The sequence below is a fragment of the Mustela nivalis genome (assembly GCF_964662115.1).
Source record: "Mustela nivalis genome assembly, chromosome: 3".
In the NCBI taxonomy this organism is placed as follows: Eukaryota; Metazoa; Chordata; class Mammalia; order Carnivora; family Mustelidae; genus Mustela; species Mustela nivalis.
The window spans coordinates 77,315,728-77,342,570 of NC_139022.1; the positions used below are offsets into that span (position 1 = coordinate 77,315,728).

General features: G+C 48.4%; 1 protein-coding gene and 1 long non-coding RNA gene across 4 annotated transcripts in view; one reads left to right on the forward strand and one right to left on the reverse strand.

The window, feature by feature from the left end:
• Positions 1-593: 593 nt before the first annotated feature.
• Positions 594-25,557, reverse strand: LOC309861704. 2 transcript variants are annotated; one of them, XR_014310140.1, is made up of 3 exons: positions 24,984-25,557; positions 21,023-21,147; positions 594-1,882 (listed from the first exon to the last, which is right to left on the reverse strand). It is a non-coding gene; the product is annotated as an uncharacterized lncRNA (long non-coding RNA). The 2 variants fall into 2 exon arrangements; XR_014310141.1 differs by lacking the exon at positions 24,984-25,557 and adding an exon at positions 21,415-21,454.
• The window catches only part of LHFPL2 (LHFPL tetraspan subfamily member 2), a 36,613-nt gene continuing 23,678 nt past the window's right edge, over positions 13,909-26,843 (forward strand). Inside the window, exon 1 of one of the 2 annotated variants that reach the window (XM_082724822.1) lies at positions 13,909-13,927. The gene's annotated coding sequence lies outside the window, so the exon portion shown is untranslated. Of the gene's footprint in view, positions 13,928-26,614; positions 26,703-26,843 lie in introns of those variants that run through there. The other variant, XM_082724823.1, reaches the window with a different exon arrangement.

A 26,843-nucleotide genomic window follows, 5' to 3' on the forward strand; every position in this document is an offset into this window, starting at 1 on the left:
GTGGGGGGAGTCACCCTGCCAAGGGTCACAGCTGGAGCAGGGGTGTCTGCACCCCACAGGGGCCTCCAGTCTTTGTTCTAACAGCCTCCTTGGCGTGGGGTTCCCCCCACCTCCCCCAGCCTTGCTTTCTGAGAGCAATGGCTTAAAATCTGAGGAGTGCCTGCAGGTTTGGAGGGAGCAGTGGACCTCAGGTTTATAAATTTAATAAAACAGCTTTAGTTCTAGGAATGAAAAGAAACAATTTTAGGTGTTGATAAATGCTTGGCAGAATTCTCTTCCTCTTTTCAGAGCTGATCCTGCAGATTAAGGTTTTGGCACATGGCTTATTGCTTAACAACCCGTATAAGCGGGAAGAAATGTAAATGACGCTTTCTTTTCTTTTCTTCTGCTGAAAAGGGGGCTCTGACCTTGGAATAGGAGCCTTTAGTTCCTGCATTAACATCTTCCTAGCCAGAGAGGGCTCCCCCCCCCAATTTCCTTTGTTCAGGGAGATTGAAAAGCTATGCTTTTACTTACCTCCCCCAGAAGCCCCCCAGGCCCACACCTCCCTCCCTGGCTCCCACAGTGTTAGCAGTACGTTTACAAATGAACACTGATGTTTCTTCTGATTTATTCTCCTATATATTTGTCACACGTCTTCTAAGGAATGTCACCAGGCAACACTTTGTTCATCTGGTTTGAATTACTGCCATACCTGATGGAACAAAGCTTCATTTGTTTAAGAATATAATTTAAAAGTATGTTAAGGCTTAATGTTCAGTGTTTCCCAATAGATCTTCCATATGGAGGTGTTACCCTTTTGTGGGCAGCACAATATCAGGAATGTGCAAGGCGCCCTCTGAAGTTTTGGTTTTTGAAAAGATGATTGCACTGTTACTTTTTCCTGTGATTGAGCCACGGAGCCCTAATGGCCCAAGGCAGCCGAGGGTTTCAGTCTCCGGGAGCCCACTGGTGCAGATGGAAGCAGACTCCATAAAGGAGAGGACAGAAGAGGAGTCTCTGAGATCCTTCAGTGCACTGCCCAGTCTCCCAGAATCGGGCTCTTGGGTTACCATGGGTTTGGCTGCTCTGTCTTCTTGGCAGCTGGCGACTAGCAGGAGACCCTCACCAGTGGTGTGGGGGTTGAGGGGGCATATGTCTCTGATCCACAGCCTTGCCTCATCTTTGCCTCTAATTACTCAGGAGGCAAGCACATGGACTTCCTAATCATAAACTGACATTGGAATCCTTTGGGTGGAAACACTAGGGCTTTAGTTAATAAGATGGAAAGAGAAGTATTGAAGATGTTGGTCTATCTCTTCAGAACATTCCCATTTAAGTGAAGGTGATGGTTTCATCACTGTGATTAGCTTTTTTCTTTTTCTTTTTTTTTTTTTAAAGTAGTCCTAGTCAGTCCGTTGAGAGCGGCACTTGCCAGTGAACGGAAGCCCACTTATAGTCCTTTAAGCGAACTAGGAGTTGTGTTGTTTTCGGGTAATAAGGAGTCCCAAGACAGGCTGATCAGGATGTTGTCACGGATGCAGGTGCCTTCTGTCCTCATGCTCCACAGTCACTAGTACCAGGTGTATCATGTGGTAAGTCCGCAGCAGAGCTTTCATGGTCATTTTCCCCAAAGGGGAAAAGCTAGTGTCAGAGCTGAATCGGGTCCTTTGTTCTGATCAGGGTGTTTTTCCCCCTCAGGTTCATCGAGGTATAAGTGACAAATAATAAATTTAAGGTTACAACATGATGATTCCCACCACTAAGTTAATGAACACATTCTCCGCCTCACATAGTTGCTTTTGTGTGTGTGTGTGTTTGTGTGACAGAGCAGGTCCTTTTAAATAGCTTTCCCAGAAACTTCTCCCCATCTTGTCCGTTTAAGTCTCACTGGCCACCCCATCTGCAAAGGAAATGTAGATTTTTATTTTTTTTTTTTAAGCTGGACACAGTTGCCAACCTACCCTCCCCCTACCATTAAGATATGATTCCTTTCAGGGCCACAAATGAATATGGTAAGGTAAGTAAGCCACTCACGTTTGTGCATAATTTAAAAGTACACCAAAACACCCAATAATTAAGATAAATGATATTTTAATACAATGTTATAGTGCCATATTGGCGTCTGAGGTAAAAGGAAAAATTGGTAATGCTGACCTAGTCTTTAATTTTATGTTAGTTCATCGTGGATTTTGAAATTAATTGATTTGTTTTTATAAGATTGCATATTAAAATATTATTTATCATGATTAAACAGTTTTTGGCATCCCCTTAAATTTTGAGTTCAAGGAGAGTATCTTACTTTCCTGGCCATAGGTATTCCACATGAAGAAGAGGAGAATGGATATTGGGAGGGAACCTGACAGTCTGCCAACGAGAAATGACCTATTGCTTATTCAAGTCCTTATCCATGGCTGCTGATTGTGAAATGAGTCACTCATGGTTGAGGGGACACCACTGACAGGCAGGGCTGTGGGGCATTATTCCTAACACACAAGAACTGCTCAGAAACAACCCCAGTCCTGTGAGAGTCACCATGAACCAGCATCTTTGTATCTGCATGTGAAATTCTCAGGAGGGTTAGGTGTGGTTTGTAACCAAGGGTGAGACCGTGTGAGTGTTGTGGTCAGTTTGGGGTTTATGCTATAAAAGTGGTTAATAAAGTCTGGCCCAGTAAGTACAGAGTCAACAACCATGGAGCTGGAAACTTCCCGAAGAACCACTGACTCAACATCTTACCAGTTGCTCTAGAACTCAGGGCACACTCACTCACTAAACGATGGGTCCTTATCAGGAGAGAGATTGATGAAGACATCATACCAAGATGATACTCTCCAGCTCCCGATTCTATTTATAGACATACCTCTCAGAATGACTCCTTATCTTTCAGCTTGGTTTCATGTGGACCTTAACGGTTATGACCTTCTCCACAAAAGGAGTACTGGGAAAACAGTTGACTAAGGTCACATGTGTATGTAAAACCAAAATCAGTTAATTAGCTGTTTTTAAGTACTAATGATACAATTTGAGCAGTGAATTTAGAATTTGGGGTGGGGGTAACTTTTAACAATTACCTGGCATTTCTGAGAAACCCGTTTGAAATTTCATGACAGGGGTGCCTGGGTGGCTCAGTGGGTTGGGCCTCGGCCTTCAGCTTGGGTCATGGTCTCAGGGTCCTGGGATTGAGCCCCGTATTGGGCTCTCTGCTCAGCGGGGAGCCTGCTTCTCCCCTCTCTCTGCCTGCCTCTCTGCCTACTTGTGATCTCTCTCTGTCAAATAAATAAATAAAATCTTTTAAAAAAATTAAAAAATAAAATTTCTTGACAAAATTATTTGTAGTTTTAGAAAAGTTCCTACTGGTGGTATTGAGCTATGAATTGGAGTGCCCTTGAGTAATTTTACTAAAAACAAAGTGCTTATTGGATCTTATGGCTTGACTTAGTAGCATCAGAAGGAATGACATGGTAATCTCTCTTTTTGGTAATACTGCTGGTGTAGGCAAAATAGGATCCAAACAGTCCACTGTATGGGGTTTTGTTTCTTTTTCTCCCTTTCTTCTTCTAGTTCCAGAAATTATACCTCAGGTAGATTTTATAAATTATTTTTGACAAATTGTTAAGTGAGTGAATACCTAAAACAAAAAGACAAGTGCTTTTGGAAGAGCCGCAACATTTGTAAGGCGGATTTTTATAAGGATGTTACAAAACACTTTGTGGCTATGAGTCATACCTTGCTGCTTTTGTAAATTCTCTGCACTGCACAAATTCATGATTCAGTCTGTCAGATGATTTCCCTTGTTGAGAATATATAGTATTTTGAAAGTTCAGTGGTTTGTTTCACAAATCCTCTCACCTGTCTCCTTGTGTCATGCTTTCTGCTTTTAAACCTGTGAGTATTTCGTCATCCAGCTGAGGCAGGGTTCCATTCCGCACCAAGGCCTGGTTAGCCACACCATACAGCACCTGGCCGAGGCCATCTGGAAGCTTCACGCTTTAGGGAAGAGTGCTGGAATTTATCAGTTCTTTCCATACTTTCACAGGAATGCTGTGGCCATTAAATGAGGTCACCAGGAAAAGTACTTTTTAGTCCTTACAGGATTCCAGGTATCGGTATGAGTAAACTTTGTGTGTGTGCAGTTAAACATGTAATTTTGTGCTAATTAACATTTGGTTGGTCGTGTCCAGTTGAAGAACACATTTCTGAAGTAGTTTTTCAGGTTATGTTAATAGGACACTGTTAAAATAGAATTACATCTCTCTCATCCAAGCTCCCTCTTGGATGTTGAGTGGAAACGTCTGTGTTCATTGATTTGCTCACACGGCCCACAGCTTAGGGTCTGCGTCTGCAACGCGGGTCTGGAAGCCACACAGGAGTCCAGCCGCTGGGCGCACCAGACGCAGCATGGCACGTTCCCCTCTGTGAGGACCATCAGTGTGGTCTGCTGCACACGCATGACGTGACCCTGAACTGAAACGCACAGTAAAGGACAGTAAGAACAGCCGGAGAGCATCAAGGAGGGAGTGTGCAAACCAAGTTAAGGCAGTCTGCCGGGTAGGTGTACCACACGAAGCGCGTGGGTTCAAACATTCGGGGTTTTGTTTCTGGGAGCGCAGGTACCCTAGAGGGAGGTTGCGTTTTAGACAGATGGTTGTGGTTCAGAGATCAGCAGAAACGAATGGAAAGTCCTGGCCGCTGTCGGATTCAGAAAATGGAGAGAGAGGGTCATGAGGACTGAGGAACAGGAGGACAGAAAAGCTGAGACTGGTGAATGTTAGATGTTACTCTTCATGACCCCAGCTCCCGCCCTTTGTTCTCTTCAGGACTCAGGTCTGGAAGCACTGTGACTTCACATTCTTAGCGGGGCAGCTCAGTAAGCTTCATGTATGTGAACTAATAAAGCTAGGGTGAGAGGGAGCCGGGTGGGGGTGGGGGATTGCCGATAGCTGATTTTTCCAGCTGAATGACATTTTTCAGTTCTGTTGTAATAAGGACATTTGTACATTTCACAACATTTTTTCCTTTCTTTCCCTATGAATGAGGTAAAATCTAAAATCTTCCATTCCTTTGCTCCACTAGAAGTACAGTGAAATTGGCCCTCTAGATCCGTGTTCAGACAGAGACGTACATGAAATTTGCAAACAACAGAAGAGTCAGGGGAAATAACAAGGCAGGACACGGATCCAAATTTCTGATCCTTTGGAATCAAAAACTGTCCCCAGCAGTGAAGGCCGACCGTGCCCCCAGGAGGCCATCCCCATGGCCATTTCTTAGCCTTCTGCACTTCTGAGCTCTGGACAACTTCTCATTTGAACTTTTGAAAAAAAATCTCCTCAGCCTAAGAGCGTCCCCAAAGCTTGATCTTGCTTCCTGATTTCCAGACAAAACTGAGTTTAAAACCTAGTAACTGGGTTCGTTTGTTTTTCTGTCTCCAAGGTGTTTGGCCCCATGTTAGTCCTCCCAGCCAAGGCGGGAGAGGAATACTTAGTTACTCAGATGGAACGCTGACAGAACAAACTATGGAAACGGTGACTTGACAAAATGCTGGCTGGGGAAGTCCAGTTCTCCTTCAAGCAGGACTAAATGTTTCCCAAATTAATTCTGACAAAGTGAGTTTAGCATTCGACTTTCGGGAGTGTGTCAAAATTGCCTAGGATATTTTAAGTTAACTATCCATTTGTTGACTGTTTTTCTCATTTCTAACCTCTCCTGTGCATTGGGTACTATACTGATGTCAAATATTTTGCTTTTTAAGTTGTGCTGGAGAAGTTTTAATCTTATACAAATTACCCTGGGATGTAAATGCCATGTGATATCTTTGGATGTTGGGGTCAAACGGAGGGCGCTGTGTGGCCTTCCTTCAGGAAAGAATGGAGGGTTGTCTTGTTTTCCTCATTTGGTTCTTAGAGTGCATTCAGCTGACAACAACATCATAGTATATCAGGGTAAAACGGCCCTTGCCTTCACTGTGTTTTTGGGTGGACGAGACCGAGGCTTAGATGATGCATGTGTGGGCACACTGTTGAATGTTAATGGGCGCAGCCCTCCACTCTGCACACAAGCCTACTACTGTTATTCAGTTTCCCTTAATGAGAAAAGAAAAAACATGGTGCATTTGAATGACAGAGGAGACAACTGTGTGTCACTGAGATACATGGGAAACCCCGGTCAGAAAACAGGCAGTGAAGGAGGTCTTTGAGCACATACTTGCAGGCTTTGTCTCCCAAAGAAAGGCTCGGTTGTGTTTTTGAATGGTTAATTAGGAGATATCTCCAATTTAGTGTTGCATTCTCAGTGAGTCAGATGACTGTTGTGAACAGCTTCTTTTGGACTCCGGCTACTGGATAAAGTCTCTATTGCCAAACCCTAGAAAGCTCGGATGCTGGTTGACTCTATGCTTGCCTTCTGATTCTTGCGTCCAAAGCCAGGCTGCCTGGGAAGCAGAGGCCATGCTGGCTGAGCAGGAGAGGTGCTCTCGTGTCCGTGTGTGTGCTTATGCGTGTGTATAGAGGTGGTGGAGCTGGGCTGCGGGGCCAGCGGCTGAGGGAGGCCTCTCCCGATCCAGGAAGGTTCCCGCTCAGCAGCGTGAAGTCCTGCCAGCCCTGCTGAGGGCCAAGGAATGTCTAGGAGGTGAGATCCTTGTCTGCAGCTCCACATCGCGGCCCTCGATGCTGGTTGGACCCTTGGGAGGCCATGGGGGCTCTGCCACCCTCGGCAACAGGCCCCGTGGTACTGACAGGAACAAGCTGTGAGACTGCTCTTGTCCAGGAGTCACCCTCCTGCCTCCTTGTTGTTTGTCCTCCTGGCTGCATTGACTGAGGACATCCCCTTGGTCTCCTAGGGGCCACCATCTTCAGCTGTTTAAGGTGCTCATTCTTACCATTGTACCCACACCCCAGATTGCTCTTTATTTTAATTGGTGGCTCAGGTAGTTTTTCAAAGATGTGAAGTTTTACCTTTTCCACGTTGTGTCAGGTAATTTGTCTTTGGTATATAGCAGTTTTTCTATTTCATTTCTTTTCTCTTTATTCTCCCCCCCATCACAGAAGGTTAGTATTAATAAGTGGCTGTATTTCTAGCATATTTGCCCTAAGTGCCCTCATACAGACTCTTTAGAGTCTTTAGAGTCTGCCCTGTGGGCGGTTTGTCTTACCTTATGGCCAAATGAGTGGCATGCTCAAGTCTGTCTTCCAAAGTCATGGCTCTATAGCTCTCTTCTTTAACCACTGCCGCTGATATCATTTACTGAGTGTGTGCTACGTGCTGGGCTCTGTGCAAAGCATTGTGTGTGCATTTTCTCATTTAATCTTCATATCAACTCTGTGAAGTAGGTAGTATTACCCCATTTGATGGCTGGGGAAATTGAGGCATAGGGAGGTTATTACTTGCCCAACTTTATTCTGCTAGTATGTGCCGTACCTAGGGCTTGAACCTCATCTCAGTCTAGGTCTTGGGCCTTAACCACAAATGGGTATCTTCTAGAGCAAACTGTCCCTCCGGGGTGTTTGGCAGTCTCGAAAGACACTTTTTACTGTCACAACTGGGAGAGTGCTACTGGCATATAGTGGGAGGAAGCTAGGGACCCTGCTCAACGTCCTACAACTTGCAGGACTAGCCCTGCTAACAAAGAACTATCCAGCCCCAAATGGTAAAGGTGCTGAGCTTGAGAAACCCTGCTATGGTTTGAGCAGACAGCGTTTCTTTTTAACAGTAAGGAGCACCTTCCCAGGGAGGTTCTGAAACTTCAGTTCCTTCAAGAAATATTCCTTGTTTGCATAGTTACTCAAGAGGGAGAAAAAAAATATAGAACCTTCTACAAGGAAAAAAGTATTTTGTGAGATTCCTCACTTGTGAAATGGGAAGGATTTCTAACAGTTCTTGTACCTGTGTTGTGATACAGTCAGTGGCGCAGAGCCCCTCGTGTGGATGATTATGCCAGCCATTTTCTTGTCAGATCCTACTTACAGCCTAATGCACACAGGTTCTCTGCTAGTTATCAGCAGGAAATTTTGAAATTGTGAAATTTAGCATGTCGGCCTGGTTAGGTCCCGTGGGTCGGTGCTGCTCTTAGGACTTCACAGCCCCCCACCTTCCAAGCCCCATGGACCAGCCCGGGGAGGAGGCCCACGGGAACGTGGTCTGGGCACAGGGGGAGCTGGGCTCGAGTTTCTGGGTGAGCGAGGCTGCATATAGGTTCTGTGTGGAGCACAGTCTTAATCACAACCGTCTGTTTTTGTGTTCCAGTCATGTGCTCGGCCCCCCTGCTCATCAGGCAAAACCGAGCGTTCCCAGTTGGAGAAGTTTAAGGTCTTCCTGTTTGTCTGAGCTGCTGGCAGCGAAAATGTAGACATCTGTGCATTGTCCAGCTCATTTCCTTCCCTGCAGGCCCCCCCACTCCAAAGCCCCCCAGCCGCATCGACAGGGCTGTATTGTTCCCATTCTTCCTCATTGTGACCTTGTACTGACTGTTTGTTGTAATCACTCCTCAGATAAAGTACTCCTTGGGACTTTTCTTTTCTCTCAAGTAGATGCTTGGGGCTGGCATGTTGAGCATGTAGCTAATACACTGTGTGCGACATTCTGAAGTGCAAGTCACACCAGGGTGAGACTCACTTTCTCTTCCTGCTCAGCCATCTCCTTGCCGCTTTTTAGGATGAAATGTTTGTTTGGTGGGACACGAACGGCGGAGTGTCTGCCTCTGGTCTCTGCTGACCACCACACCCCCAGGACACATGGTCCCTTCCCTCCTCCCCCTTGGACTGCTCCTTGTCTCTCTGGCCATTTCCTCAGATCCCCAGGGCACCTTCCCAGCATCCCATACTCTCCTTGCTCTGAGATCTCCTCTCAGCGCCTGCTGAGGACACATGGTCTTCTCCCCAGGACACATGCTCCCCCCATTCCTCCTCCTCCTCGGACTGCTCCATGTCTCTCTGTCTCTCAGCACCTGCTGTATGCCCCCTGAGATTTCAGATTTTTCCTGACTCAGACTAGATGCACAGTCTTGCCCACACGTCCCTCTTTCTGTGTTCTTGCTCCCAGGAATGGAAGCATTCAGGTGGTTGGGCAGAAATCGGGTAGTCCTCCAGGACTCCTCTTCCCAGCAACCTTCACACTCTGCTAGGCCACATCTGACGCTCTCTCTCCGACCTGCCCCTCTCACTGCTGCAGCTCCGACTCTGAGCAGTTGTCCCCTGGCTCGCTGCACAAGCTTCCTCTGTGGCCTCTGGCGGGCGGTCACTGAAGCACAGGCTCTGCCTGGCCTCTTGGTGGCAGTCTGTGGGATCCGGGGCCCCACCGCCCCCTCGGAACTGTCCTGGTGACCACCAGCTCTCCCCAGAGCCTGCGTGCCCCTCTGCCTGCGAGCGAGTGAAGTGCATACACAGACACACTCAGGGCACATGCGTCCTTACTTGGCTTAACCCTTACAGGTATCCTGGAGGTGATCTTCTAAAAGGCAAACCTGGTTTGGTCACTTTGATGGTGAAATTATTCCTCTTCATCATGTGGAGGACAAAGTTCCAAATCCCAGACCTATCCAGCCCCCTCACTAGTTGGGTCCTGCTGTCTTTCCTGTCACATTCCTGCCTGCACCCCCTTGTGTCACACAACAGTGAATGTGCTAGCACTGTTCTCCGTGGCCTCGCCTGCCTCCTGAGCATGGGGCACCCTCTTCACTGACAACTTGGGGCTGAGTTCCCTGCTGACTTTCCCACCCCCACCCCTCACCTCACGAGCCCATGACCAGGGGGAGGAAGAGGACTAATCGCTTCGGTGTCCAAGCCATGGCTCAGACCCAGGCACACGCACAGACTGACAAAGTTAATGTTGACGGTGTGTGAACAGGATCTTTCACTCTCAGAAATGAGATCAATTCACCCGTTGGTCTGGGGTTTGGCTGCGTGGTTTCTGAGGAATGCCAGGCTGGTACAACTTCTCTTTCTTAATGATGAGGAAATTTGGGGACTCTTGTCCCCAATTAAATTGTGTCTTACATAAGATACAAAGTTCCTAGTTTTCTCAATCATATCCACTGATGTCTCCTTCTTCCTTCCTCTCCTGAAAGTGTCCCGTGTGGTCAGGAGCTCCTAGAGAACTTAGCAGGAAGGGACAGCTTGTCGAAAGGGTTGCAAATTCCTCTTTGGGATCACACTTTATATTTACGAACTCCTCCCCTAATGTCATTTGTTTTTCCCTGAGCCAAATATAAATATGCACTCACTTTGTCAAGTGCAAGCTGCTTCTGTGACTGACGAGTCCCACCTGTGCCGGTGTTTCAGGCCCGGGGGGCCCTGCGCTCTGGAGCAGAAGCAGGTGAGGGCAGAGCAGACTTGCCAGGGACATCCTGCTCGAGCCTCCGAAAACTGGACATTGGGCCTGATGTCCAACAGAGCGTGTTTGTCTCTTGAAACTGCCTAAACCCAACGTGTTCTACGAGTCTGTTTCTTGATAGAATTTGGATGCGTAAGCCAGATTCAGAGTTCATCCTAGTTCCTTGAAAGCATTATGAAAAGTTCACAAATAATCCTGTCTGTGAAAAGGTGAATTTGAATGGGGAAGTGGGGGCTGTTAGAACATAGAGGTTAATTTTAATTCTTTTGTTTAAAATTCATCATTCTAAATAGCTGGCAGATAGGCCAGGATGAAATCTCATTCTCCCGTTTAGCCACCATTTCTGCTTCCATGCTCCCCCAAACAGGAAGGTTATCCACCACTTCGATTTTGCTCAGAATATGAGGAGTGTCCACGCTGTCCAGCCCTTCAGCCTTCCTTTCAGAAGTGTTCTTCTCCAGCCATCTGGGGTTGTCGGGCAGAAGCAGGAATAACCCTCCTCTTCTTTTTCCCCAACTGCAGTTTTCCCTTCGATTCACTTCCCAGTCATTATGTTCCTGATAAAACCTTATCCTAGTTTTCTCCAGATTCTCCCCGTCCAGTACTGCCCGCCCTGGTCCACCGCGGTGAGTTCTCAGAGCTGGTCCTGCCCCTCGGTGGCCGGAGCATGTGTGTTCTGTTGCTTGACTCCCCTTGAGAGCAGCGAGTGTCTCTCTCTGTCTCCTTCCGCCCATCCCGCCCTTACTCCGTGACCCAGTATGTTGCTCTGCACATCTTGGGCGTCAGATCTTGAACACGGTGTTAGTTTCTGGAAGGAACTGTCTCATCTTACCTCTTGAGAGCTTGAGTGAGCCCGGCTGCTAATCCCAGTGATAGATGAGGATAAATAAAAGCATATGAATATGACCTCTCCGGTTTGGGGAGCTGGCAGAACGAGACTCCTTATTAAGTGCTTTAGTTTTAACAGAGATTAAAGAGCATTATTTTCGAAGAAGGGTGAAGGGAAAAAAAAAATCAGGCAACCATCTATTCTGGGTTCCAGGAGAAGGAAGAGCTATTTTTGCAGAATACAGACAGATTCAGCGTTACCTCCGAAATCCATTACTTCTGTCTTGTTAAGCTTACGGGCCCTGGGTTTCTCCACAGGGGTGGGAGGTAGGTGTGTGTGTGTGTGTGTGTGTGTGTGTGTGTGTGTGTCCAACTCATTCATCAACTTCGTAGCACCCACACGTAGCTGGCCTTCCAGATGGGCAGGGCGTTTCTTTATTCCTTCCCGATCACGGAGGCATGATAGGGTTTAGCCCTTGCTTTGTGAATGGCCATCTCTGCTATAGGGCATTTGGGAACAAAGGTCAGGAAGTTAGGAGGCGTGAAAATGGATATGTTCTTCTCGTGAGTGTTATTCTTGGTGTTGACATAGCTTTATTTTCATTGCCCATGCCTGCAGCCTGCCTGCCAATGTAGAATGTCTGTGGTTGACCCACCAAATAATTTGTCTTACCAGCACCTCTTACCCCTGGCCTTTGCTATCTGTGATTATCAAATAATTTATCTTACTAGCACCTCTTACCCCTGGCCTTTGCGATCTGTGATTATCATTTCTAATCAGATCAGTTTTACTGAATCTTGGTAAAAGATTGTCTTTGACAGCAATGGGACCAAAATTTAAAAAAAAATTTTTTTTTAATCCATCCATGATCTCACTGATAATACCAAGGAAAATTAAAAATCACTTTAAATTAATGTCAGCTTAGCAGCTTCATCACCAGGCTATTGGGTTGGAGTGCTGAATTTTTAAACATCATTTGAATCACTTGGTTGATCATAACAAAACAAGACATTTTATTAGATCATTAATAAGAGTACTTATCAAAAATAAGTGCCCCTGGATGGATGCAAATCAGCCTTCTGGGGCCATTTATAACTGAGGAGAGAATTACTTTGCCTGACTTTAATAATTCACCAAAGAACAGAGAATAAACAGCAGCAAACGTTAATTTTGTAGGACAGTTTCATATGGTTTTTGTTTTGAAATAAAAGGGATGTGACTTTTGACTCCTGCCTGAAACTAAACTCCTTCCAAAGGAGCGTCTCCTGTTGCTGGCTTCTCCAGCTGGAGACTTCATACTAAGGAGCATTGGTGAATCAGCTGGTACCCTCCCTAAAATAGGTAAGAAACCCACTTATAAATACTTGCAAAACGATGAAAACTTTTTATTCTATCATGTTGTTTGTTGTATGGCCAAGAAATGCTTCATGATCAAGTGTTCCATTTGTCTAGGACAGGTAGCAAAAGTACCTAAGAAAGAAAGCACCCTTTTTATGGCCGTGGATTTTCACAACTGAATAAGGGGGCTTTGATTACAGGATTCCTCTCTGAAGCTAAGGACAGGAGAGGGCCTCATTTGTTTGGCTGTTAGCCAAAAGACTGGAGTGGGGATGGCTCTGCTGTGTTTCCAAGAAAGAGAGATACTCTGGAGCTGTAAATGAAAGGTCAGAGCTGCTGGGTTCCTCCATGGAGTGGAGAAAACAAGTCAATGAGAAGAGGGAGCCAGTCTAGTCCACACTCTCCAACCTTGGCCCTTGGACAAGTCCCTATGTGCTGCCCAAGAGCATGTCCCCAGCCCCTAGTCTACTCAGCACTGTGATTGGATGTGACCTTCTTTTCTGCCGTTTTTTTTTTTGTTTGTTTGTTTGTTTGCTAGCCAGTGCAGGGGCAGAGGGGAAGGGAGACAGAGAATCCCAAGCAGACTCCTTGCTGAGCACGAAGCCGGGAGTGGGGCTTGCCCTCACCACCCTGTGATTATGACCGGAGCTGAAATCAAGAGTCGGACATCTAACCACCTGAGCTACCCACATCCCCCTCTCCTACCACCTTTAAACCACTGTGTTTGGCCTTCCTGCCACGTCTCCCCTCTGCCAGTCCCCCACTGGCCTCCCACTAGAGGAGAGTAGGACTCGGGGAGCCGCCCACTCCACGGGAGCCCCTGGTCTGAGAGACGGTGGTAGGAGGTGGTCTGGTGCTTAAAGTGATTGCCTTATGGCACTGGAAATGACTGTGGTGGTCTGCAAGCCCACCCTGGTCGCTTTGTGCCTGAGCTGCTGAAGCTGGAGTAGTGTTGAGTAGTAGTGAAGCTGGAGTAGTGAACACACAGTGCAAACTGTGTGTTCACAGCCAATTAGGCGGGAGCCGACACCAGCACCTGTGTTTTCCTGGCTTCCTGTCCAGTGCTTTTTTCCCACCTTTTACTTTGCCATTGGGCCAGCTTCAATCCGTAGAGTTTCTGGTGCTCAAAGATAATTTTTTGTGGCCTCGTGGAGACAAAGAGCCTTTTGAGAGCAGAAAAATAACTGTTGACCAATAGGATGATAATAATAATAATGCTTCCTACGCCCTAGTGAGGGTTTGTGGTTCTGCCTCACTTTCCCTGCATGGGTTTCGTCCCTCTTTGTGACACCTCGTGAGGCAGATACTCTGATCAGCCCACTTTAGAGACGTGAACCTCACTCTCCACAGACACAGGCTGGTCACGGTCAGGGTGACGGCGTTGAAGGAAGACCTGGCTCCCTGCTGCACCCTGCCTGCTCTGTGACTATACGTGGAAAAGGCTGCTGTCTGAAGGTAACGCAAATGGCTGCAGGCCAGGCGGGCTTTCGAGAACAGGAGGCCCTAAATGGCCAAAGGAATGCCTCGGGCACAACCCCAGAAGTGGCCGTTCTGGTGCAGGTCGGGAGGTGGGGGGCGCCGGATCCTGTTCGGGAGGGTGGGCCATGTGCCGGGAACACAGAGCATGAGCCAAGCACTGTCTGAGCTCATGATTTCTTTCAGCTTGCCGAGCCTCGTGACAAGCCTCTGCGGTAGGTTCTGTCGGCACCCCGTTTTGCAGTCACAGAAACTGAGGCATAGAGGCACGTCTTGCCGAAGTCACCACCCAGGGTGTGGCAAAACCAGGATTTAAATCCAGGTAGTCTGGCCAGACTGAATCCCTCCCTGGTGCTGCCTTTCTAGGGGATCTCACTGGTCTGCAAGGGCTGAGCCACGGGTGTTGTAGGAACTCTGAGTGGGTGAGCCTGAGAGACCCTCCCCAAAACACTGTGCAGCCCCCCATTTTATGCTGGAACCGGGAACTGTTAGCTGCCCTGCTTACAGGAGAGCTTGGCAGTGGGGATGCCGGGAAGGAACTTTCTCTGCCAGGTGAGGGTGTGTACTCCTGAGGCCTGCGGTGATCAGGTCTGTCGGGAATGGTTTACTGTCATGAAGTCTGTCAGTTCTCACGACTTCAGCGGAATATGTGTCAGCATCTTGGGGATGCCCCATTTTATTACCTAGCCAAACACAATCTATTTTTTTTTTCCCCTCTGCTGATTCCCCCAGGCTCTCTTGCCTTGTACCTTTTTCTTACAGAGCATTGTCGGTTCTCAGTGAGTCATACTCTGCCGCCGACCTGTGCCAGGGACTCTGGTGCAGGAGCCCACAGTGGCACCTGGTGTCCATCGCACTGGACAGGTGTGTAAACCAGGACAGGCTTCCTCTTGGCCCACCCTGTGTAATCAGCCCTTCCAGGGGAGAAGCTGGGGAACTGAGGGCTGGGGCATGTCTTCTAGAAGTGACCCTAATGCCATTTCTGCTCCCAGTCTTTCCAGCACGTTTGCTTGTTTTTTTAAGCAGCCTGGTCTTCCGATGCTTACTCTTTTCTGAGACATCCAGTTGAATTTTCTCTCTGTTCGCTATGCCTCACTATTGTTAGAAACTATAACAGTAAATCCCTGTTTCCAGAAAGAAAGTACCGGGTCATATGATCAAGTACAAGGGTTTGGACTTCCCCCCTCAGGGGTTTGCCCTGCCCATGTTGAACTTTGAGTCTGCGCGGTCTCCACCTAGAGTGCAGTGAGGAAAGCTCCTGGGGCCTCCTCCGCCTGGTACATTCTTCAGTCGTTAGGCGAGCCCAGCAGTGCAGGCCAAAGCTGTTGCCTGCATTTCGGTACTCTTCTCCCTTTGCAAGTACCTGAAGCTGCTGGCAGCTGTGTATTGAGCATACTTTTCCTCAAAGCGTGTGTATCCCTTCGGGAGCTATGCTTAAGCCCATCTGTTTCCAAAACAATTTGAATTCTAAATATCTGGAGAATTCCTCCAGTTAATAAATGAAAGAAGTTTAAACCTGCTTATGGTTTTGAATTTGGCATTCTCATTAGGGAAAGTTGAAAAATGCTGGGTAGCTTGATCTCTGGCTGTGAAGTCACTGAACTGGACAGCGGTTAAAGAACTGGGTGTGGCTGCAGTCTACAGATCTGGCTGGCTGAGTTTTTTAGAGGTTTCAGAAAATCTGACATTGCAAATAGGTGTGCACATTCGCGATCACACAGTATTTCGTGGGTCTTAAGTATATGAGAGAAGGAAGGTTCTAGAGAGTGGAGATTTTTGATGCCTAGAGTTACAGTCATGTTGGTGAGCACCTGCCTTGCATGTCTTAGTCTAAACTGCGTGTGTGTTGGGTACGTAAAGCCTTATGCTGGTGTCCATCCCCTGCCCAAGCTCATTGGCACTCAGGAGGTGTGTACACACCCGTCTGGGGCGGCAGGGCAGGGGGCAGGAGTTCAGACCATGGGCTGCAGATTGTATCTTCAGCTGCAGAAAGCCAGTGTCGATGTGAGTGAAGTAATACAAAACGAGTGTGAGCCTTTCGGTGATGCTCTTGGAAATATGAGCATAGTATACACCAGCCTTTGGCCTTTTCTTTCAACTCTTTCAAAAACTTTTTAAAAATTCCACTGCTGTTTAGCAATACTGGTTAGAAACAGAAGTAACTTCAGTGAGAATAGATAAGTCTGCAAAGGAAAAGGTGAGCAGTGACTAGCATTGTCTTGGTCTTCGGGTAAATCCCAGACTATCCTCTTGGTTTTTAAGGATGTGGGTTGTCTTGCATCTTTAGGCCCAGTTCACGGATAATATCTTTTAGTGGCAGATTAGAAATAGCATCACTCTGCTGAGGGCTTTGCGCACAGACCAGATGGCAGCTGGTAGAGCTGCGATGGGCTTGTTTCAAGGGGTTTCTGGGTGAATTGGCCGAGGTGAGGAGCAGCTCTTCCCCTGTGCCCTTCAGGAAGTTCCTGGGTGGAGTTTCGGTCCCCAGTTGGGAGCCCTTTCTCTGAGTCATGCATCTGTGCTATCCCCTTGGCCTCTATGAGGAGGTTTCTGTGGCACTTCCGCTTACACCATCACCTCCTTAATGGCTGGCAGAACCTGGGCACCGAGGCCCAGCTTGAACATTAACCGCCCTGGTTTTCTTGTCTTAATAACACTAGTGCCAGTGGGAGGGTGGGAGGTTCAAGGAAAGAACTGTTTTTGCTGGTTTTTAACTACCAGTGACTGTTTCCAGTTCATAAAATGATACCATAGTCCTACTTTAAAAAAAAAAGGGACTTGGTTCAAAAAGAGGCAATACTGAAATATTAAAAACTTCATTTTTAAAATGACAGATATTCTCAGGAGTTGTTGGAAGTCTTCCTCATGGAAGCCACCAGTTTTCACCCTCATGCCATCTCCAAAATGGCCACATTCCTAGGAGGAATATTCTGATTCTCACGGGAGAGATTACCTGAAAAAATGTCAAGTGTGATCATGGCTCTTTGCGCCCTGGGGACTCACTGTGTCCACCTTATGCCTCCCTGATCCTCTCTCTCTCTCTCTCTCTCTCTCTCTCTCTCTCTCTCTCTTTCGCCTTCGACAGCTCTGCATCCTGAGCAGCCTTGACCTCTTGTTCAGCAGCTGTAGCCTCAGGGTCTCAGTCCTACCCTCCGATCCCCTCAAGGATCTCTTGTCTCCTGAGTCAGTCGATAGCCTCGCTCCAGCCCGTGGCTTCCAGTTCCTTAGAGAGACCTGCCCTGACGCAGGGTGCACATCAGCCCGGCAGCCCTATGCCCTGGCTTGGACCACTTCTGCAGGGCTCTCCCGAGGGCGCTCCGACCCTGTCTCCCTCTCAGGCTCTACACAGAGCTCTCCTGCTTGAAGGGAGCAGACTAGCCTTTGTCTTGGCTGGTGGCTACAAGGAGGTGGCTGGAGCCACCCCCCTGGGTGGAAGAAATAGAAACAGAGAAGGGAACGCTGAGGCAGCGCCAAGTGATTCAGGGCTCTTTGGTAAGAGACCTCGGGGAAGCGCCTGATGTGGGAAGTGAGTCTTCAAGCTGGTCCTCTGAGTCATTTTATAAATGTCCTCATTTATTCACAAGGGAAATTTTCTTTTTTCTTAGTACTTCCATTTATTAACCTAAAATAAATACAGTAAGAGCAAATCCTGTATTGGAGTAGCTCACCTTGCTGAATTGTACAGTGAGCACTCCTGAGGCAGTGGCCAAGCTTTAGTGTTTCTCATTTCTGTTTAATTGCCAGAAATTCTTTGTCATGCATATGGTAGAGGATGGTGAAATGAAATTGAACCTGACCCCAGAGAGAGCTGGGACAGGCAACTATTGGGATTCCAGCAGGAGCACACCCCTCACAGCTCAGCACTGGCAACAACAGGGTTGGTTTGGGGCCCACACTGCCTGTTTATCAAGGATCAAGGGCCCGTGCTTCATGCTGTCAGGGACCCAGGCTGACGGGGAGGCCTCTATCTGAATGGTTTTTGATCTCAGGGGAGAGGTAAGCGAGCTGGAGACCAAAACACCAGCTCCTAAACTCTTCTGCTTAGATGTGGCATGTGTCACTTCTCACAGTGGTTTGTCGAAGCAGTGCTCTGGTCAGGCTTCATGGGGTTGGGGCAGGAAAATAGGGCCCTCCTCCAAGGACAGACAGAGTGTATTGGAAAGAATAATAGAGTCTTCAACAAAAGCTTCCACAGAAGCTTCCAGTCAGAATAGGACTCTTGTTCTAGTTGATTCTTGGGTTTTCTGGGTTTGTGTGAGAGATTCAGAAATAACAGATGGCATAATCCTTTCCGTTTATCATGTTTGGTTTTTCTCAAGCTGTTGGAAGGGAACCTGACTGATGGCATTGTATCTCGTGAACAGCAGTGATTCTTTCTGCCTCTGTACGGAAGGGACTAGAAAGCCTGCAGTTGCTGTGAGAATGAACGTCGTGCTCCCCCGTGCTGGGAGAGGCTGCCCAGCTGTCCACTTAGACAGGCCAGAAGCCTATTTCCTAAGGATTATTTATTCTCAGAGTTGAGGCACTTAAACAGAGGGCATTTGGAGTCTCTGCTGTTCATTGGGTGTTCGTGAAGAAGGAAGTTATATATCTTGATTTTTATGCATAAGTTCTTTTAAGTAATTTGTTTTCCATCCCTTGTTACTTTACTCCATTAAAACACTCTACTTCCTTATGGATCTTGAAAAAACTCACAAAGCTCACTTTAAGACTTACATTTTGCCTGGTGTCATAGAATTCATTATGAACTTGAGAAACACCTTTAGTTTAAAATGATATACAACAGTGACATTAAAAGGCAACCCTTGAAGTTCAAGCTCTAATTCCATTGAAACAAACCAAAGACATGCGGACCGCACAGTACGTGGAGGCCACAGGCAGATGGCCCCGGCTTACAGCATGTAAGAGATCAGACATAAGCATCTGTCTCGGAGGTGGATTCTTCGGTCCCTCCTGTTTGACAGAGTTGAAGACCCATAAAGAAAGACGTGCTTTCTAAAGATTTTTAGATGGTGAAGTTTGTACAAGGAATAAAATTAAGAAATAAGGTATATGGGCTTCAGAACTCTTAAAGAAGGAGTCATGTAGAGAACAGGACCAGACAAGTACACCTGCTACTTCTGGCTGCTGCTGTCTCAGGGAGGAAGTATCCAAATGGCACCTTTAGAAATGGGTGCTTAGCAAGCAGATGGATTAGACACAGGAGGAGCGAGAGTGGGCATCACGAAGGAGTTGTGAGGAGCAGGGAATTAAAGGACACACTTGACAGTGTGCACAAGCTCACTGGGTGCTCCTAGCCTAGGAAAGAAAAGGCTGGTTCAGTTGCTTTCGGAGGTGGGCCCTTGCTGCTCTGGAGGGGCCGTCGGGCACCAGACACTGCTAAGAGGGTCAGCCGGAGAGGAAGGTATCTGGTAGGGGGAGCCAGGCTGGGGTGAGGTGGTAACCAGAATGCCTGCGCATCCCTAGGTCTGCTTGGGAAGGTCCTTGAGGTTTCCTGGCGCTTGGAGTGGCCAAGGCCACCCGAGCTTGTACGGTGTGGACAGCCCAGCTCTGGAGGTGGGGAATCTGAGAGAATTAAAGGTCCTGTGGCCACACTTGCAGTTGTCTGCAGTAGTGTAAGACCCTTGGGGAGGAAAAGACAGGAGTGGGTGACCTCCTGCTCTTCATCTCCCGAGAGCCCCATTCTGCCATTTGCAGTAGAGAGATGGCTGAAAACAATAGCTGACTTGTGTGTGTGATCTGAAGAGGCAGGGTCAAGGACATTGTCCTGAGTGTGTTCACTCCAGCAAGTTGGGATCCACATCCTGTCAGCTTGCCATCTTGGGACACACAAACTAGCGTGGACCTTAAACAGAAATTCAGAAAAACGACTAAAAATATACTTAATGTAGTAAATACTGTGAATGTCCATCCAGATTGTAGAACTTGGCTTACTCATTAGATCTTCGTAAAAAGCAGTGGCTTTCGCACTCTGTTTTATGTTGCACCTACAAATGTCAAGCCTGCTCTGTGCAGGAACCTCCAGAAAGGGGTTCTCACCATAAACACTGCTAGGCATTGCCTCTCAGTGGCTGCTGGCCCGTGCCCCGCAGGCCAGTCAGCGGCATCCTTGGCTCACTAGCTGCCAGCAGCAACACCCCCCCCAAGTTGTGACAAGCCTGGAATATCTACACACCTCATCACTTGTCCCCTGCAAGGGGGAGGGGGCAGAATTGTCCTGGTTGAGAGCCAGGGCAAGAGTTTCCCCGAGTGGAGTCAGACCAGAGATGGGGAGGGAGCGAGGCAGGAATTGTGGCTGTGAGCAGGAAGATGTGAGCACACAGAGCCGGAACTCCAAGGCCAGCCAGGCCAGCGTAAGGATTAGTGCAGTGGGGCCTCTTCTTAAACATTGTCAAGAGGATCACATTTTCATGGGCCGCGTATTTGAGGAGGTGGCCAGGGCAAATGAGAGTTTGCAAAACCTCCTTTGGTAGGTGATTTTTTCTGAAAGCCGTGCAGTTCTGAGAGCTGCCGGTGGGCTCTGCAGAGAAGGCCCCAGGCGCTTGAGCTCTTGGATGTTCTGCAAAGACCACTGGACAGCATGTGAGTGGGGAAGCAGCTTGGGTCCCTGCAGATTCACTGGCCCGGTGACTTCTGTGATGTCAGGAGCTGTGCTGAGGACAGGTGGTCTGGCTCTGTCCTCCTGAGCTGGGCAAGGCCTCCCCTCCCCTCCCTCACCCCCCCCCCCCACCGCACCCCTCGCCTTGCCTCTTCTCCTCGGCCCCCTCCCCAGCTCCAAGTCACTGCCAGGGCCAGCGACCTCCCCGAGTGTGAGGTTTCCCTCGCCCTGACCCGGTCTCAGACGTCACTGTGCAGAGAACCTCTGGGGGGCTTGTTAAAAACACACTTGCTGGCAACACCTCCAGAAAGTTTGATGCAGCATGTGGGGACCAGGGACTGAATGTTTTTAAAAACAGATGGTCTACATCTCCCTCTAGGAGATGGGGGGTGGTCCAGGGACCACACTTCAAGAATCAGCCTCCTGGAGAGTCTTTCCAGCCCTTGGAAGGTGAAAAGCACATAAATTCTACTCACCTAATCCTCTTGTGCTTCTAGAAGATCCTGGTTTGGAGACCATGCTGCCAAAGAAAGCTCCAGTGACGTGGGCGCAAAATGCAGTCTGCTCGGAAGCGTGCTGGTCATTCGAGTCACGTGGGTCACTGTAGTACATTCATTATTTAGTCTTATGACCACATGATTGAGATGATAATTAATGTGTTAAATTATCATTAAGCCCTCTAAGAATGATTGATAATAGCTAAGGTACGTGGAGCACAGTGAACAGGAGGCTCTGCTGACCACTCTGCCTATGCTCTCGCCTTTATTTCTCCCGGCAGCCTTAGGAAGAAGATTGCTGCCCTTTTTTTGCAGAGGAGGAAACTGAGGCAGGCCGAGGAGCAATGTAGATAGCCTGCCCAAGGACGCACAGCTGTTCAGTGGTAGAGCTGAGGCTTGATCTGGAGTCTGTTTTCTTTTTTTTTTTTTTTAAAGATTTTATTTATTTATTTGACAGAGAGAGATCACAAGCAGACAGAGAGGCAGGCAGAGAGAGAGGAGGAAGCAGGCTCCCTGCTGAGCAGAGAGCCCGATGTGGGGCTCGATCCCAGGACCCTGGGATCATGACCTGAGCCGAAGGCAGCGGCTTAACCCACTGAGCCACCCAGGCGCCCCTGGAGTCTGTTTTCAAAGCTCTTAAAACCCGCCATCCCAGCTCACACTATGTAGTGCCCTTTGCCCAGTGCAGTATCGCCAGTGCCCGCTGCCCCCCCCCCGCAGACTGGGCCAGGGCAAGGTCCCAGGGAGGCGGCCAGAGCCCGGGGCTGTCCTTTCTGGAAGGGGGGGCGCTCTGAAGTCAGTGGAAAGATGGCTCCTCCTTCTCTTCACGACATCCCCAGGCTCTGGTCAGTCCTCCTGGAATGGGCGGCCTCTCTGTAAGGCTCTGTCCTGCTCCCCAGGCCTGCAGAGCTGTATGCTTTCAGCTGTCCTACCTAAAATGTGATTCCATTTCAAAGAAAGACAGCAGATATTCCTTAGATGTATGATCCCTTTGGTAAAGGACTTTTTAAGCTTCCTGGACATGGCTTAGGATAGGGCTTCTCAACATCGCCATCAAAACTCCCAGGAAGCTCTTCCAAACACACAGAGCCCTGCCCAGCCAGCTGCCCAGCCAGCCCTCCTGCATGTTCCCTCACCAAAATTCTGATTCTTCAGGGCCACGGAGTTGTCTGTCTGTCTCTGTCTATACATAAAATACATACATATTAATACATGTACACATATACGTATTTGTGTATGTCTCCATATGTATATGATCACTCTGATTCTGATGTGTGCTCAGTGTTACTCTTCCCAGATGTGAGGCAGTGGAATAAACAGCATCATCCGCGGTGGAGTCTCACCAAAAATATTTAAGCTGATTCTAAACTAGCCTTTAGATTTACCCTCGTTTCTGTAAAGCAGGGCATAGAGAACACTTTAAAGGACATCAGGAGGAAATGGACAAATCCAGATTGTTGGGTGTTCTGCAAGGCAGCTGGCCTGGTATCTTCAAAAACGTGTCTCCGTGTCAAGGGAAAAAATGCAAACAGAGTTCAGGGTGAAACGATTGTTTTTCACTAAAGAAACAAGATACAAAACCAAATGCAATGCATGAGCCTTGACTGAGTCATGCTTTTAAGAAAAAACTATAGAAAATGGGGCAGGATAGGGACATTTGAGTGTGGACCAGGCTTTGGATAGAAGGAAGGTATTGTCAGGTTTTGTGGGTGTGTTAATTTTATTGTGGTCATGTAGGTAAACGGCTTTATTTTTAGGACGTGTATGCTACAGGATTTAGGGCTGAAGTGTCAAGACATCTGTGACTTGTTTTCACATGATTCAGGAGAAAACGTCTGAGTGTTACCATGAGGCTGGATACGAGTGTCGAAGCTGAATGTTCAGGGACTGTTCTTTTCAACTTGTATCTTTGCCAATTTTCATAGTAAAGTAGAAAAAGATAGGCACCTGGGTGGCTCAGGTCATGATCCCAGGGTCCTGGGATAGAGCCCCACACTGGGCTCTCTTCTTAGCAGGGAGCCTGCTTCCTCCTCTCTCTCTCTCTGCCTGCCTCTCTGCCTACTTGTGATCTCTCCCTCTCTGTCAAATAAATAAATAAAATCTTTAAGAAGAAAGAAAGAAAGAGAGAGAGAGAGAGAGAGAGAGAGAGAGAGAGAAAGAAAGAAAGAAAGAAAGAAAGAAAGAAAGAAAGAAAGAAAGAAAGAAAGAAAGAGAGAAAAAGAGAACCAAGGTGAAGAAGCAGGTTTGTGTCCTTGAAAACTCTGGTACGGCTTCGTTCCCAGGCTTCGAGGCTCCAGTGCTGACAGCACACTTGGCCTAGCTTGTGACATGCCGGAGTCAGGTCCTCAGTGCACCTCTGCTCCTCGGCGTCTGCTGCGGTCGTCTCCCAGCCAGCTGGCCCCAGGTGGTCGTGCTCCACCTGCACCTCCTTCCCTGCTCGCTGACATCAGGAAGCTGCCAAAGATAGCCCCCTGTGATGGAAGCGACAAACCCAACTAAGCTCAGCCTACTACCCGCCCCCTTGTTTAAACAGGAGGGCTTGCAGGAGACCAGCCGTTTGTCAGTTGCCCCTTGCTCTGCATTCTGATGGTGGACCGTTGTGAGAATCCTAGCATCGTTTTCTGAAAGTCAGAGGACTGTCCAGATGACCCACAGCTGTCAGGGATATGAGAGTAAAGTAAGCTGTGCTGGAGTGGAAGTGTATGTCGTGGCCTCTGCGTGGAATGTCAGGGAGGGCCTGGTCTTATCCAGTGAGTTGTGAAGAGGCAGGGAGTCGTGGGGACGGCGGCAGAGGTGTGTTGAGCTCTGTGCTGGGATCCCCACGGTTCACAACATCTGTCATGAGGATCTGTGTCCCCTTTGATATGGATGTTGTGCCAGCAGGATTCTGTCCTTGCACATGTGACATGGCCAAACGGGGGCACTCTACAGAGCACAGGCACCTGGTAAAGCCCACTGATGCATTTCTTGTCCTGTCGATCTGAGGACTTTTCTCGGATCCCCAGGAAAGCCGGTCAGTCAGCCTTGTGTAGTATGGCCATTCCACTTGTAGTAATTATTAGCAAACTATTAGGCTGGAAAGAGCAAAGCATGTTATCTCCCTCTTCCAAACAGGTGAATAAAAGCTCCTTCCAGCCACGGATGGATGTGAGAACTTGGTGCAGTAGAGGGGGGATGGCTTTAGCACAGACGGACAGAACTATGTTTTGTGAATGTAAGCACTGGGCTCCCTAAATCATTCTGCCCTAGGTTTGGCACGGACCATTTTGCTCAGCCTCAATGTGCCACCTTCCGTCCTCCTGAAGTTTCACATCCTTTGTCCTCATAAGTGGCGACCTGACTGCAAGCCTGACTCTGAGCCGAGCTTGCTGCCCGGGACAGTGGACACATGACGTGTTCATTAAGCTCCCGGTCACCTGAGAGGTTGTAGCAGAGCCCTGAGGCTCCATACGAGCGCAAAAACACAGAAGATTTATGTTCATGTTGAAAATTGTCCATTAAACAGAGGAGGAGCAGGGATCGAGATCGGCTAGCACATCAGGGAACTGGTTTTCTAATCAATGAAAAGACTTTGTAGACGCCTCATCTTCTCCTCATGGGCTGGTCTTCCACTGGCCGGTTTCTGGTGGGCGCGAGCCTGGTGGCCAGGCAGGTGGGCATGCCATGTGGGACCTCACGGGAGTCATCACTGGCTTGTTAATTATTCTCATTCGGAATGATCATCTCAGGCTAAACAGTCTCTTCCAAAGCTTTTTTATACTAGTAACTCTTTTCCCAAAAGGCATTTCTAGTTGGTGGTATTTGGGGTTGGGTGGGGGTGAGTTGAGAAGAGCGAGTAGGTTCTCCTTCCGGCCTAGTGCTAATTTCACAGTTGAGTTTGGCAGGGGGGTAGGGGGTGAGGAAGTAGGAAGTAAGACCAAGACCTACCCGTGAAGCTCACCTGGGAGGCTGGCGCAAGTGACATCACCCGTCTCTAAATAGCACCTGCTCAATGTTTGTCTGCATGTAGTGGCCAAGTTTCTGTCACCTGCCCTCGGCTTCCGGCCGTCACACTGTTGTCTGACCCGGGTCCTCTTGTTCAGGGAAAGGCTTCTGAGGGAAAGGAGGTGATAGTTACTGAGTGCTGACTCTGCCAGACACCGAGGTCCTCTGACAGATTCGTGATAGTTTCTCAAAGCAACACTGTGAAGCAGGATACCTAACCCTTGCCATGGGGGTAGGTGAGGAAGCTGAGGCGTCCGCTTGGCCAGTGCGTGGTGGAGCTGGGCTTGGAACCCAGACCCGACAGGACCCAAAATTCTTAGAGTGGAAGCCACTCCTCCCTTCACCAGTGCTCAGCAGAGCTGCACTCCACACACACACACACACACACACACACACACACATGCACACGCATGCGCACTGACAATTATGAAGGGCCTGTGTCCTTAGTGCTATGTTAGGTAATTTCCTAAAACAGCATCTTGGGTAACTATAATGATGTGAGGATTTTTGAATGTGCCATGTTTTATGAGATAAATAGTAATCTCTCACTAGCATGTCAACTAGAGTGGTGACGAAGCTTTGGTTCTGGGCTTCCTTATTTCCCCACTGGCCTTCCTCTTCAATAACTCCCTGCCCCATCTCACTGCCGGCATACCAGGGGGCTCTTTGTGGTTCTCATGAGGTTGACATGACCTCAGTTAACAGTGTCTAATCATTCACGACACAGCTTTGTGTCCAGATGTCAGATGTGAACTGGGTGATTCTTCCTGACCTAGAAGAAGGGACAGTAGATGGGACAGCCCAGGAGCACGGTACTCCTGTTTCAGGGCTCAGTCCCCTCTCAAGGAGGTTTGAGCTGTTAGAGCAAAGCCCTCTGGTAATGAAGCCATTTGTCCCTGGGAAGAGAATGAGCCCTTGTGAGACCAGAAACAATGGGCATGTTGAGTTGCAGAAGGGAGGCTCAGGCAGAGGCACAGGGGCTGAATTGGGATGGTTCAAGGAGTGCATTCTTCCTAGGCCATTTTCTGTTGTCAACAAGTCTACTCTGTGGTAATGATGATTCTTAGTCAGTGGTCATTAATGCCTCTGTTTTGAATAATTTCCCCAAGTAAGTCAAGGCTTTCTTATTTTTTCTTCTATGAGTTTTAATTAGGGTAGTGTTTTTGTCCAGAAATCACCCTGTGAGAAATGAATAAAAATAAGTTTGGGGAACAGTGTGTTATTTTTCATGGCAGTATTTACTTTTATATTCTTATATACCTGTGAAGCAAACCCTCACTCTTAGGTCTCTGCTACTAATTTGATTCCCAGGCAATAAAAGTGCGTGTTGCTGCGCGCTCTCTCTCTCTCTCTCTCTCTAAGCAAAAGCTTTTGGTGCGCGTTTTTCAAAACTTACTTCATCTAGTACCAAGACGGCGGGCAGAGGGTCCCTGTGAGCTTTATAAAACCAGAGCCCGTCTGCTGCCAGGGTTCATTGCCTGCCAGCCCTCTCTAGATGTATCTGGATCTCCGTGGTGTTGACCTTTCCTAGTAAGAGGTGCTGGAGCGGGAGCTCAGTCCCAAGAGTGCGGAGGCGGGAGCTCCAGGGCCATAGGGTGCGCCTGGGTCGGGTGCAGGATTCCCCCGCCCCCACCCCGGCCGCGGCAGATAAGGGAACCGCCACGCCACACACCGTGTGAGAGCTCGGGAAGGGAGAAGTCGGAACAAAGGCAGCCGGGACCCACGCTGCGAAGGGCGGCCATCTGCTCCGATACCGGGACGCGCTCCCTCAGAGGGCTTCCCTGGGACAGGGAGTGGCGGCCCGGGATGGGGAGGG